The sequence below is a fragment of the Zeus faber genome (assembly GCF_960531495.2).
Source record: "Zeus faber genome assembly, contig: SCAFFOLD_37, whole genome shotgun sequence".
NCBI classification, from domain to species: Eukaryota; Metazoa; Chordata; class Actinopteri; order Zeiformes; family Zeidae; genus Zeus; species Zeus faber.
The window spans coordinates 86,360-99,608 of NW_028293110.1; the positions used below are offsets into that span (position 1 = coordinate 86,360).

Sequence of the window (13,249 nt, forward strand, 5' to 3'; positions counted from 1 at the left end):
GTAAGCGGCAGCCTGTTATTTAAGTAGAGTCTTGCATGTGTTGTTTCCTCTATAAATCGTGAAAAACATCTAAATCATTATCTCTCCACAACCCATAACCTAGATAAACATCATATAAGTACTTCAATGAATGCATAACACAAAATTAAACAAACTTTCAACATGCATTGTCGTGGATGATCAGGTGATCTTCATGTATTGGTGTGCTGTATGTTTGTGGGGGGTTTTGGGCATTATTGTAGTCGTTGCTTCAGCTTTCATCAGCCTCTTCATGTCCGGTTATTTGATGAGTTCAGTGTTCATCCTGCTTAACAAGGGTGTGACCCACATGGAGAGGTTACTAGCACAATCACATGTGAGCCTCCTCAAGGCCAGGTCAAACCTTGAATTTCTCCCATTCCATGTCGTCATCATCCCCATATTCACTCTGGCTTTTATTCCCAACATATTCCCATTCTAATCCTTTCTCCTCACCTATGCCTTTGGACATAAGGAACATTTGCTTGTTTAGCCTAGATTCTATCATGGACCTTAGTATTGGAATACAACAACAAAAAATCAATCCAATCATTGTGAATACAATCAAAAGAACTAATCCTATTGGAGCCAATATTGTTCCCCATTTTCCCATTTGTACCAGCTATTTCCTATTGCTTGATCATACAACCGGTCTACAGTTATTACTTACATTTTTCCGTTTGAAGTGATCAGATGTATCTTGTTTAACAGATATATCCTGTTTTATGGCTCTTGTTGTTTTATTTGATCTTTTTTCAGGATGGACATCCTCTATTGCTGTCGCCTCTGCTTAAGACATTTGCTCTTGGAGCTATTGTGGTGATTGTCCCTTTCATCTGAAAAATGGATACGGCATCATCTGTTGTTATCACACTACCCTTTACGGTGACGCTTGTTATATTAGTATTATGTCTATTATGTATATTAATTATGTCCGAATCCATAATTAATATATTAATATTTTATTTGCCTTGGTCATATCATTATTCTCTTGTATTTTACAAGAGGCATTTCGTCTTAATAAGGAAAATATTTTTGTATCTTCACGTATATTTGGAATCTGCAGTTTCGTAATTTCTAATCTGTAGTGGTTTATCTCATAGTTCCATTGATTTGTAGGTTCGACTGTAAAACACCAGTATGCATGAGTCTTTGAAATACTTATTTTGCATTGTTCTTGTCCCCAGATAATTGGTTTGAAATTCTTGAGCATCATTACCGCACATTGAAGTTCTCCATCTGCCATAACACTTAAGATAATTTGTTCATTGTCAAATTTTAATTCTTGTGGGGGTGTTTCAATATGTAAGGCTTCTCTCTCTGACCTCTTTTTCCTTACACTATTTACTATTCCTGAATACCTCGGGGCTAGCCTTTCCTGCAACACTGTCATGTTTTCTCTGTTGTTACCATCTGATTCCTGGTTGTTCCAGGTCTGCTCTGTTAGTGTGATTTCATCCTTCCTCTGAATCCGTCCTTGGGCCACTGGGGTCTGCCCAAGGCCGTAGAGGATCAGGAACAGCTTCATCAGCTTCAACATCATCATCATCCTGGCTGGGCTAGGTCTGGTCTTGGGGTGGTGGGTCAGTATCGGGTGCGTCTGCATCCGACTCCTCCCCACTCTCTTCCCTCGTCCTGGGTTGCGCAGCTTTCGTGCAGTGGTTGAGGTGGTACCAGGTGGAACTCCCTTCCACCTGGATGGCAGTTGGGGTTGCATTGGTGACCTTGTATGGTCCTTCTCTCCTGGGCTCATTCCAATTTCTCCGGAACACCCTTAGGTACACCTGGTCGCCTGGTTCCACCCCCTTGGTGGGTCGTCTTCTGGTTCTGGTACTCGGTTCTTCTCCTGTTGGAATATATGCTTATGTATGCCAGTTAGTTGCTTGATATATTCTCTAATTTCTAATTGCAATTGTTCCAGTGGAGGACCCTTATGGGGTCCTCTGAGGTTAGGTGCAGGCATGGGTCGACCCGTGAGCATTTCGTGCGGAGTTAAATGTGTCATTCTGTTAGTTTGCATGCGATAACTCATTAGTGCTAATGGGAGTGCATCTACCCAGTTCAATTTAGCACTTGCACAAATTTTGTTAATTTTTGTCTTGATTGTTCCATTCACTCTTTCCACCATTCCTTGTGATTGAGGGTGATACACACAACCCAATCTTTGTTTGACATGTAATTGCTGTATTACTTGTTTAACAGTTTTTTGGATAAACTCAGAGCCGTTGTCTGAGCTTATTTCTGTTGGAATTCCAAACCTTGGCATGACCTCTCTGGTCAAAAATTTGATTACTGTAACCGCACTCTGATCTTTTGATGGGACTGCCTCCACCCACCTGCTAAATCTGTCAATGACTACAAGCATGTATCTTTTCCCATTTACTTTTTTGATCATGTCCACATAGTCTAAGACAAGATGTCTGAATGGTCCCTCTGGTGTTGGAATGTGTCCCAATGGGGTGATTGTTTTTCTTACATTATTTTTCGCACATACTTCACATTCATTGAGCTGATTTTCAACCATTGTTTGCAAGTATGGTGACCAAAAACCTTGTTTTCTGATTCTCCTTACTACTTCCCCCCTTGTGCAATGGTCAAAACCATGCGCATTAGTGATAAGCAATCCTAACAACGCGGTCGGTGCCACTAACATCCCATCATGAGTTCTCCATAACCCAGTCGGAGTGCGCACCGCACCCCTCTTCAGCCACATGTTTTGCTCATAGACACCAGCCTTCTCTTGCATGCGGACAACATCATCTTCAGTAGGTGACGCCACAGGCATAGTCAACACTGCCTGAATCAAAACACAACTGTTAGAGGCTCTCTTGGCCGCCTCATCTGCAGCACTGTTACCTTTTGTGATATACTCATTTCCTTTCTTGTGTGCCTGACATTTGATTATCGCCACTTGCTTAGGTAGCAACAATGCCAACATCAGTTCCACAATCTGATCACAATGCATTATGGGGGACCCATCAGTCTTTTTAAAACCCCTCATTTTCCATACTGCTCCGAACAGATGACACACACCATGTGCATATGCAGAATCAGTATATATGTTCACAATTTTACCTGCCCCTTCCCGGCAGGCAGCTGTAAGAGCTTTCAATTCAGCCACCTGTGCTGAACATGGTTGTTTACAATAAGAACTTTGAATGACAGCGAAAGTTCTATCCGGGTTTTGTCGTACTACTGCAAATCCTGCATGGTTACCCAAATGATCTCTGTAGCACGAACCATCTACAAACAACTCCTCCTCAGCCCCAATTAGTGGCGTTGACAACAAATCAGGCCTTAACTTGGTAAACGTCAGAGAATCAGTCACACAGTCGTGTGACGTCCCTTCAAAATCATGCGGAATTTTGTCTGCTGGGTTCACCGTTGAACACCTTCTAATGGTAACATCGGGGAACGTAAGCAAGGTCAAATATTCCAACAACCTCGAGTTTGTCAACACAAATTTCCCCTGTTCAATCAGTTCAGTAACTTTATGATTTGTAAAAATAGTTACCGGATATCCCATCGTGATGGACGAAGCGTTGTCATAAGCATACTGTACCGCAGCTAATCCCTGATAACAGGGTGGGTAGCCTTGTGCTACTGTATCCAATTTTGAGCTATAATATGCTATGGGTTGATTTCGCTTGCATTAGTATTGCTGATGCGTACCCCTGACTCCTATTTGCTACATACAATAGGAATGGTTTTGTATAGTCTGGAGTTGCCAATGCACTTGCTCCCTGGGTATGGGTCCCCCATAATGCATTGTGATCAGATTGTGGAACTGATGTTGGCATTGTTGCTACCTAAGCAAGTGGCGATAATCAAATGTCAGGCACACAAGAAAGGAAATGACTTTGTCACAAAAGGTAACAGTGCTGCAGATGAGGCGGCCAAGAGAGCCTCTAACAGTTGTGTTTTGATTCAGGCAGTGTTGACTATGCCTGTGGCTTCACCTACTGTAGATGATGTTGTCCGCATCCAAGAGAAGGCTGGTGTCTATGAGCAAAACATGTGGCTGAAGAGGGGTGCGGTGCGCACGTTAGTGGCACCGACCGCGTTGTTTGGATTGCTTATCACTAATGCGCATGGTTTTGACCATTGCACAAGGGGGGAAGTAGTAAGGAGAATCAGAAAACAAGGTTTTTGGTCACCATACTTGCAAACAATGGTTGAAAATCAGCTCAATGAATGTGAAGTATGTGCGAAAAATAATGTAAGAAAAACAATCACCACCCCATTGGGACACATTCCAACACTAGAGGGACCATTCAGACATCTAGTCTGAATGGGTGGGTAGGAGGGTGGGAGGCAGTCCCATCAAAAGATCAGAGTGCGGTTACAGTAATCAAATTTTTGACCAGAGAGGTCATGCCAAGGTTTGGAATTCCAACAGAAATAAGCTCAGACAACGGCTCTGAGTTTATCCAAAAAACTGTTAAACAAGTAATACAGCAATTACATGTCAAACAAAGATTGGGTTGTGTGTATCACCCTCAATCACAAGGAATGGTGGAAAGAGTGAATGGAACAATCAAGACAAAAATTAACAAAATTTGTGCAAGTGCTAAATTGAACTGGGTAGATGCACTCCCATTAGCACTAATGAGTTATCGCATGCAAACTAACAGAATGACACATTTAACCCCACATAAAATGCTCACGGGTCGACCCATGCCTGCACCTAACCTCAGAGGACCCCATAATGGTCCTCCACTGGAACAATTGCAATTAGAAATTAGAGAATATATCAAGCAACTAACTGGCATACATAAGCATATATTCCAACAGGAGAAGGACCGAGTTCCAGAACCAGAAGACGACCCACCAAGGGGGTGGAACCAGGCGACCAGGTGTACCTAAGGGTGTTCCGGAGAAAGTGGAACGAGCCCAGGAGAGAAGGACCATACAAAGTCACCATTGCAACCCCAACTGCCATCCAGGTGGAAGGGAGATCCACCTGGTACCACCTCAACCACTGCACGAAAGCTGCGCAGCCCAGGACGAGGCAAGAGAGTGGGGAGGTGTTGGATGCAGACGCACCCGATACTGACCCACCACCCCAAGACCAGACCCAGCCCAGCCAGGATGATGATGACGACATGGAAGGGGAGAAGTCCAAGGTTTGACCTGGCCTTGAGGAGGCTCACATGTGATCGTGCTAGTAACCTCTCCATGTGGGTCACACCCTTGGTAAGCAGGATGAGCACTGAACTCATAAAATTACCGGACATGAAGATGCTGATGAAAGCTGAAGCAACGACTACAATAATGCCCAAAACCCCCCACAAACATACAGCACACCAATACATGAAGATCACCTGATCATCCACGACAATGCATGTTGAAAGAATTTGAGTTTTATTTCTTATTCTGTGTCATATACTTCCTGTAAGGATGACTTTCAATGCATGCTGAAAGATTGTTAAATTTTGTGTTATGCATTCGTTGAAGTACTTCTATGATGTTTGTCTCGGTCATGGTTTGTGGAGAGATAATGATTTAGATGTTTTTCACGATTTATAGAGGAAACAACACATGCAAGGCTCTACTTAAATAACAGGCTGCCGCTTACATGACATTTATAACTGAACTCAGAGGATTGAAACACTTATAGGGTATCGCACATTTGGTAACCTTTTTTAACTTGCTTAAGTAAAAGGTTCAGGTTGAAAACCCTGGAACAGGTTGAAATTCCTGTGATGATAAGAAAGCAAGATGTTTTTTCCAGGTAATCAAATGTGAATACTATTAGTTTATCTAGCAGTCTGGCAAGTAGTCATCTGTAAATTTGGGTTATTAAAGATAATGGTAATTGACATTGGGACTTAATAAGTCCCAAAGAGGGGATATATGGGAGAAATTTACCAGTGCATTTAAAATAAATATGTTCATTATATTCTACCATTAAATAAGAAAGAACATTCATTATCTTGCCCATATGCTATATGAATGAAGTAATTGTGCGTGAAACAGGGGTCAGCAAAGACATGGTGTTTCAGTCTAAACAAAAGTAGCAGACAGGAATAAGTGCTTTGTTAGCCGTGAGCCATATGACATGGGAAGGTTTGTTAATGCAAACATCCCCTCTAAAATATGGCCTGGATTGGCGTCGGAAGGTTTGTTAGTGTAACTGACGTCAAAGACTGCAGACAACTGGGTTCTTTGCACTACTGACAGTGTAGGAGTAAGGAAGGGATTCTTATTGAGAAAAACAGATGTACATTCTGGACCAACAGAAAGAGGTTAAAAGAAGGAGTCCGTGAGCGGCTCGGCAGTTCTTTGCCAAACCAACTCAGATTCTGTTTTCACTTCTTGCAAGTGATAATAAAGTCTTATATCTTCAGACCTCGACACTCTCAAACCTCTCTTCTTCAGTTTAAGTGTTAGATGTGTTTTTTTCCACTACAACTACAACCAGAAGAGGCGTAATGTACAAAAAGAGTGCTGCTTTAAAGACTGTGCCCATTGAAAGCATGGTGTCAATCAACTTTGTGGCATGTAACAACATCTAACGCTATAGTCATTGTGGGGGTTAGCCCAGGGAGCCCATAAGGTGAGTGACGTCGAAGTTAAGAGCTTGTTGAGAATGCCACTGTCATGCAAAGCATGACATTCAGGAGGACATATACTTAAAGGGCTTGTCAGAAGTGGGATTTGAACCCACGCCTCCATCGGAGACTGCGACCTGAACGCAGCGCCTTAGACCGCTCGGCCATCCTGACGGCACATTGGTGAATAGGGTGCAATCCAAACAAAAGTCTGAAGTCGCATTCTACAAAACTCATTCTAATTGACTGGATGAATACCTAGGAGAAAGGGAAATCCCCTCAGTGTTTGGCCTCCTTTCAAATTTGTGTTTCTGATTTCCAGCTCTTTCAGCGACTGCCAATACTTCCAGGACAGCCAAGATCCACAAAAGTAAATGTGTTCGGTTCGCACGACGACTGGACAATTAAAATCGGATGCTTAAGGCAATGCACGTGCCGGGGCATGTCATCAGCAGCTCTCCATTCCCATATTACCCACTCCGTTATTCATGTTAAGGGTAGAGATAAATTACATTTTGTGTCCATCAGTTTCCGATGAATAGGGCATTGATGTTCTGACTTGAAGGTTTTTGACCACATTTTTGTGAATGTAGCTATCCGGATTTTAAGTCTGATTTGAAAGAGAGGCTGTATTTCCGTAGTTGGATTGTCTCCAACTACGGAAGTGGACCACGTCATGTGTCAAATATGATTCTGAAGAGGCCTTCAATTGCATGTTCCTTGGGGTGTGTATATTTTGTCCGCAGAAATGTAAGTACTGTTTCTTATGTAAGTACTGTACTTTCATAATATCCCATTTGTGATGCAACGATCTTGAAAAATCCAGATCAGAGACATGTCTTCTGTGCTCTAATGGATCATCCGTGCAATACAGAGACAGTAGAGGGGCTTTCAATTCTGAAACCAATATTTCTTGACTTTATTTAACGATTTGTTTTGCAAGGAAGGCTTTGCTATTTTCGAAAATGTTATCGCCACAATAAAAATTATATTGTGACTTATATTTCAAGATGAATATCTTCTGGTTTGGGGCAACTTATAATTGATTAACATCCCATAGCTTATTATTTTTAAGACTGTGTTGTGAAAATGTGTGTATCAAATGTGAAACACCACTTATATAGGATAATGTATCTGTAAATCCCTCAAAGGCAGTTGTATTGCATTTCATGGTGCAATGTGCATTATGCCTACCAAAGTGCTAAATACATTATTTTGATTAATTCACAAATTAAAGCTCTGCACAGGCAATCATTTCTCACTAGTCTATATTACCCTAAATAATGACAGAAACTATGTTTTTGCCTCCAAAAATGCAGAATAAAAAAGGTTGCTGTTGAAATTAACCAAAGCATTTATTTTAAAACTTTGTCTAAGTAAAAAGATCTAAAATTGCATGACAGCATGCATGTGATCAAAACATTTCCAAAAATTACTGATATATCAAATATCTTCCATTAAGGCTAACTCTGCATTAAAATTACGACATAATTTTCAGAATCATTTTTCGGACATGGATTCTGCCAGCGAAATGTAATCAATTTAAATTGAATCCAGCATGGTTGGAAATAGACACTTATAATAGTAGATGATGAAGGGATTAATGATATATATATATATCTATATATATAGATATATATATATAGTCGTGCTTAAACGGTTCTTCAAAGGCCTCAAATTTCAATGCAAATATGAGTATCCAGTTTGTACGGTGACGTTCCCCCACAAAGGTAAAAACTCACGCTCCACACAACGCCTGTACGGTGCACCAACGTGCCTGGTGTAGTTTGGGCGTGAGAGTTGTTGACTATATGGGAAGGTGATCACAACAATTTAAAATAGAACACTAAATGCAACAACTTCCCTGACTGAAATAAATTGAATAAATATATTTTTAAACAGAGATCTGTGATGTCCTATTTTTGATTGATCGGGAATTATTGATAGAGGTTAATGTGTAAGGTTTTATTATATACTCCAAAATATATTTATTTTTATTGTTTTTTTGAGTAATTATAAATTGCCATTTTTCTTATCACTATACGACTGTTACTCTATCATTAGTGCCAATGGTGTTACATAGGTGACAGGCAAATCTGAATCGATGAATTCAAGTTCTTTTAAAACTAGAACCGCCACAACCAGACTTTTCCTAAAATTGTGTTTTGTAGCATCCCCTATTGCTAAAAACAGTAAGGATAAAAACAGATTTAAAATATGGGCATTATAGAACATAGCTATTTTCGAGAAGTTAATTTTTCACTGATCTGAAACATTCCCATACCGTCGCTGACGATGGACTCCCGTTTACTTGGTTTGTGGATCAAAAGGGTGAATATATGCTATCGGTGCTGTGTCATCCTCATGGGGGAAGATTCCGCCCGGTGGCATATTTCTCTTATAAATTAGAACCGATCCTACAAACTGATAAACCAACACAAATGACACCACAAAGATTTTTGCGTTATCATGTGCGTCTGCTTGACATGCCAAACATAAAAATCCAATGCTGTTCCCCACTCAATCAAGCCACACTTCTCGCCCCCACTGACATCACAGAAAATACAAATTTGAACACATCACACCTGTTCTTTATCTCTACACCTGTTAAAACCAGGATAGATTAAAAAAATGCTGCTACTTGTAAATAAAGCAATAAATGGCCGTGCACCTCAGTTTATAAAATAACTGCTAATTCTACACAAACCAGCAAGAACTCTCAGGTCCACAGTCAGTGGTCTTTTAACTATGCCCTCATTGTGCCAAAAGAGTCAAATAAGTTTGAGTTTGGTAGCATGTATCCAGGTCAGAGGAACACAAGACGATATCATAGCTCTCTAGCTATAGTGATACAATTCTTAGAATATAGTGAGTACAGGCCATGGTTTATTCTTTGTTCTTTTATTAATTTTTTATTTAGCGCAAAACAATTCCGTAATCAGTATCGTCTAATCTATATTTCTCCTTCCAAACAAGAGTGCAGAGCCAACTGTTGCTCACTGGCCCCATTCACAGGGTTTGTTTAATCAACAGTCTCCCAGCAGTGGAACTGTCACAGAACCAAAAGCCCCCGGCTTTTCAGTACCAGCCAAACATACAGAAAAAATGCAGATACAGTGGCAATATTCCTGTGCAGAGAACAGAATCTGTGTGTTAAAAGTCACGGATGGAGGTAGGAGGAAGTGAGCTGCTAGAGGGTTGGAGCATACTGAGGGAAATTTCTGGAAGAGATTCCAACTGCATGCGCTTTGCTGATGACATGTTAATGTGTGTGTGTGGCTAACCCCACCCAGGATCCACTGCTTTGTCACGACACAGCGACATCATAATTAAATCGTAGTAGTTCCACCCATTCCAAGCTACACACATTTAGCATAAGATAATAGCGCTGATTATTAACTAATACCCACATATAACCATGACAAACTTCCAACTGACTGAACCTGACTGAACCCACCTGACCCCAACTAAACCACCAGAACCGTCTCGCCCGCTACCCGACATCCCTTGAAAAGGAGAAAGAAGCTCAACATCCGCCTGAGTACAAACCCCTTCATCAGTTCCAACTTGGGGACTGGGTCCTCGTAAAGAACCTACGACCGTCATCTGGGCACAATCCCTGTGTCCTGCGACTGTTCCAAGTCCTGTTTGTCACCAACACCGCCCTCAAGGTCAAAGGCCGTGCCTCCTGGGTTCACGCCTCCCACAGTAAGGAAGGTCCTCTTCCCCTCGAGCTACTTGTTGAGAAGACAACGTGAGCGTACACCGAACGCTGCTCACCCTGCAACTGCAATGGAACCACATCAACCACAACTGGGGCCATGGCACTCTTTTCACCTTACAGGGTTTTGTTGCCTACGCAGCACTGTTTGTTTCCTACTCACCATTGCTATAATTGTTGTTTTCCCCATATACATTGTCCATGATCATACTTTACTTCACATACTTTACCGTCCTGAGAATATAACTGCCCCAATCACAGTTAATAAAATATATGTTCCCGGCAGTACGACACATAGCACTGACTCAGCTCCCGGCCTTAATGGCACTCGTCTACTAAACTGTGTTTCTGGTTATGTGGCCATAGTGCATACACCCATCTCCCAGTTGGCTGGAATCACACCTTTATCGTCCCAGTTTTCCACAACAGTGCTGACGTCCACATCACTCGCACTAAACACGCGCTACCCACCTTCAGCCCCATGACCCCGTTTGGGCCTCCGACGTCCCAGAGGATCACAAATTATGGATTGTGGGCCAAAAGGTCCTACTCTCGCTCTTCCCTTCAACCAGGGTTGGTGAAACTATGCTATACTATGCTAACTTTACTTTATCAATTTCCCGCCTTTATGAACGAATCTCTCCACATAACCAAGACCACGACACAAAAACTTTGCGTGCTCCGCCTATTGTCCCTACAAAACCGTATAGTGCTGGACCAGCTCACAGCAGCACAAGGTGGGGTCTGCGTCCTGGTTGGAACGGCTTGTTGTACTTTTGTCCCCGACAACGACGCGGACGGCCATGTCATAGACAAAGCTTTACATAAGCTTATCCAATTGTGCGACGTCACTCTTAAGGAGGAGGTCAACGACACTCAGAGTGGGTTTGGGTGGTTTCTCATGAATTGGCGCCACTGGCTCACTCTTAGTGCCACCGCTTTAGTCGCCGTCCTTGTTTTTCTATGGACTTGTTTGGTTTGTATAATACCATTACTACACCGCTTGACCACCCAAATCGTTAAGACCTTTCTTGCCATCCCTTTTGACGACCCTGAGCCCCCTCTGGAATCTTGGTCTCCCGCTTATGCAGGCCTTGATGACAATTAAGACACCACCTCCTCACATGACACCCGAGTTTAAAACCACACATGACGGACTCCATTGAATCTTCGTGAATTTGTTGTGTTAATGTTTTTTTTTTTCTGGTTTGCTCAGAAATATATATATATATATCTACTCAGAGAGCTGCTCCTTAGCACCTCTTTGATCCGACCCTTGTACAATTAAAACCAACGTCTGAAGACCTTCAGATGACCTTCAGAGTTTGAAGAAACCAATATCGCAAGGAAAAGATTTTAAGTATATCATCTTTTATTCTTTCAAGACAGAAGTATAGGACATGCTTTTTGATAAAGCATTTTGAACGTCCACTATCTTTCAGCGGTAAAAGTCTGAACTGTGTGTGCCTGTGTGTGTGTGTGTGTCTGTGTGGGTGGGTTAGGTTTCTTTTTGATCATTGGGTGGGACACATTAAGTGGGGTGCAGAAACACTGTGTGGAAAAGCGCCACCAAAAAGCAAAAAGACAGAGTGGATGACTGATCAGTGGCATCTTGGAAGCTCCTATATAGACAGCCTTTCGACAGAGGCTGAGGCGAAGTTCCACGAACAAATTATTAATTTTATCCATTCATTCCCACCATCCTCAGCCCATTTTGCGTTTCCTTTTCAAGAACGATTGCTTTTCTAAAATAAATATTGTGATATTCTTGCAAGTTTCAAATTGGCCCTAAATTGAATTACATTCAACTATTCATTATTTCGTTATAAGATAGGCGCTACCAAGAGGGAGAGAGCTCAGTGGGCCACACAGAATTTTGCGACAAGATAATCTTGTTTCAAATTGTGAATATCAACTCACAACTGTGGTGCAGAAAATAATTAAAATCAAAAAAGAAACCTAAAAGATTTTAATGAAATATATAATGTGATTCATAATTAGCATCTTTTAAACCAGTTTGTACACCTAGAACACCAAGCTGTGTATTTATAAATACTATCATCAATGAATAAAAAAAGCACAATGTGGATATAAATAATTTAATTTCTGAGACAAAATACATAAAAAAATCACTAGCTTACGGACACAAACTACTGCTTTGGATTTGCAGTGTGGCGGAACTGAAACTTGATTCTGATTTGACGAAAAACTCGGGTCAACGCTGACCAATCAGATCGTTCCTGCAAGGCTTTATTCCAGCGCTGTAGAACGATCCGATCACCTTCTACTCGTTAGAAGCCATTGTGATCATGTCTGGAAGAAGCAAACAGGGCAGCAAAGCCAGAGCAAAGGCAAAGACTCGCTCTTCCCGTGCCGGTCTCCAGTTCCCCATCAGCCGCGTTCACAGGCTTCTGCGCAAAGGCAACTATGCCCGGCGCGTCGGTGCCGGCGCTCTGTCTACCTGGCAGCCATGCTAGACTACCCGACCGCTGAGATATTGGAGTTGGCTGGAAACGCTGCCCGTGGCAACAAGAAGATCGCATCATCCCCCGTCACCTGCAGCTGGCCGACGAGGAGCCCAACAAGCTGCTGGGTGGAGTGACCATCTTTCAGGGCGCCGTCCTGCCCAACATCCAGGCTGTTCTGCTCCCAAAGAAGACCGAGAAGGCTGCCAAGTCAAAGTAAACCTGCTCGATCACTTCCAAAATACAACCCAAATGTTATTTTAAGAGCCACCCACATCTTTGTAGAGAGTAAATCTTGTGAACCTACTTAACTTTCCTATAAATCAAGTTACGGTTATTGTCATACACCACATCAACATCACATAATCTAGCTCGCTTGTAAACTCAATATTAAAATTCCCTGACACCAATTACAGCCATTCTGTTGAATAGTATTGTAATATTGACGTAATTCATATATTAAGTGTCTGTTTAAGCAGAGTTACAAAATA

General features: G+C 41.9%; 1 pseudogene across 1 annotated transcript in view; it reads left to right on the forward strand.

Moving 5' to 3' along the window:
- The window catches only part of LOC307247647 (bcl-2-like protein 1), a 31,547-nt pseudogene extending 18,569 nt beyond the window's left edge, over window positions 1–12,978 (forward strand). The window contains exon 2 of the transcript in view: window positions 12,856–12,978. The product of the transcript in view is annotated as a bcl-2-like protein 1 (transcript). The remainder of the gene's footprint in view (window positions 1–12,855) is intronic.
- The last annotated feature ends 271 nt before the right edge of the window (window positions 12,979–13,249 follow it).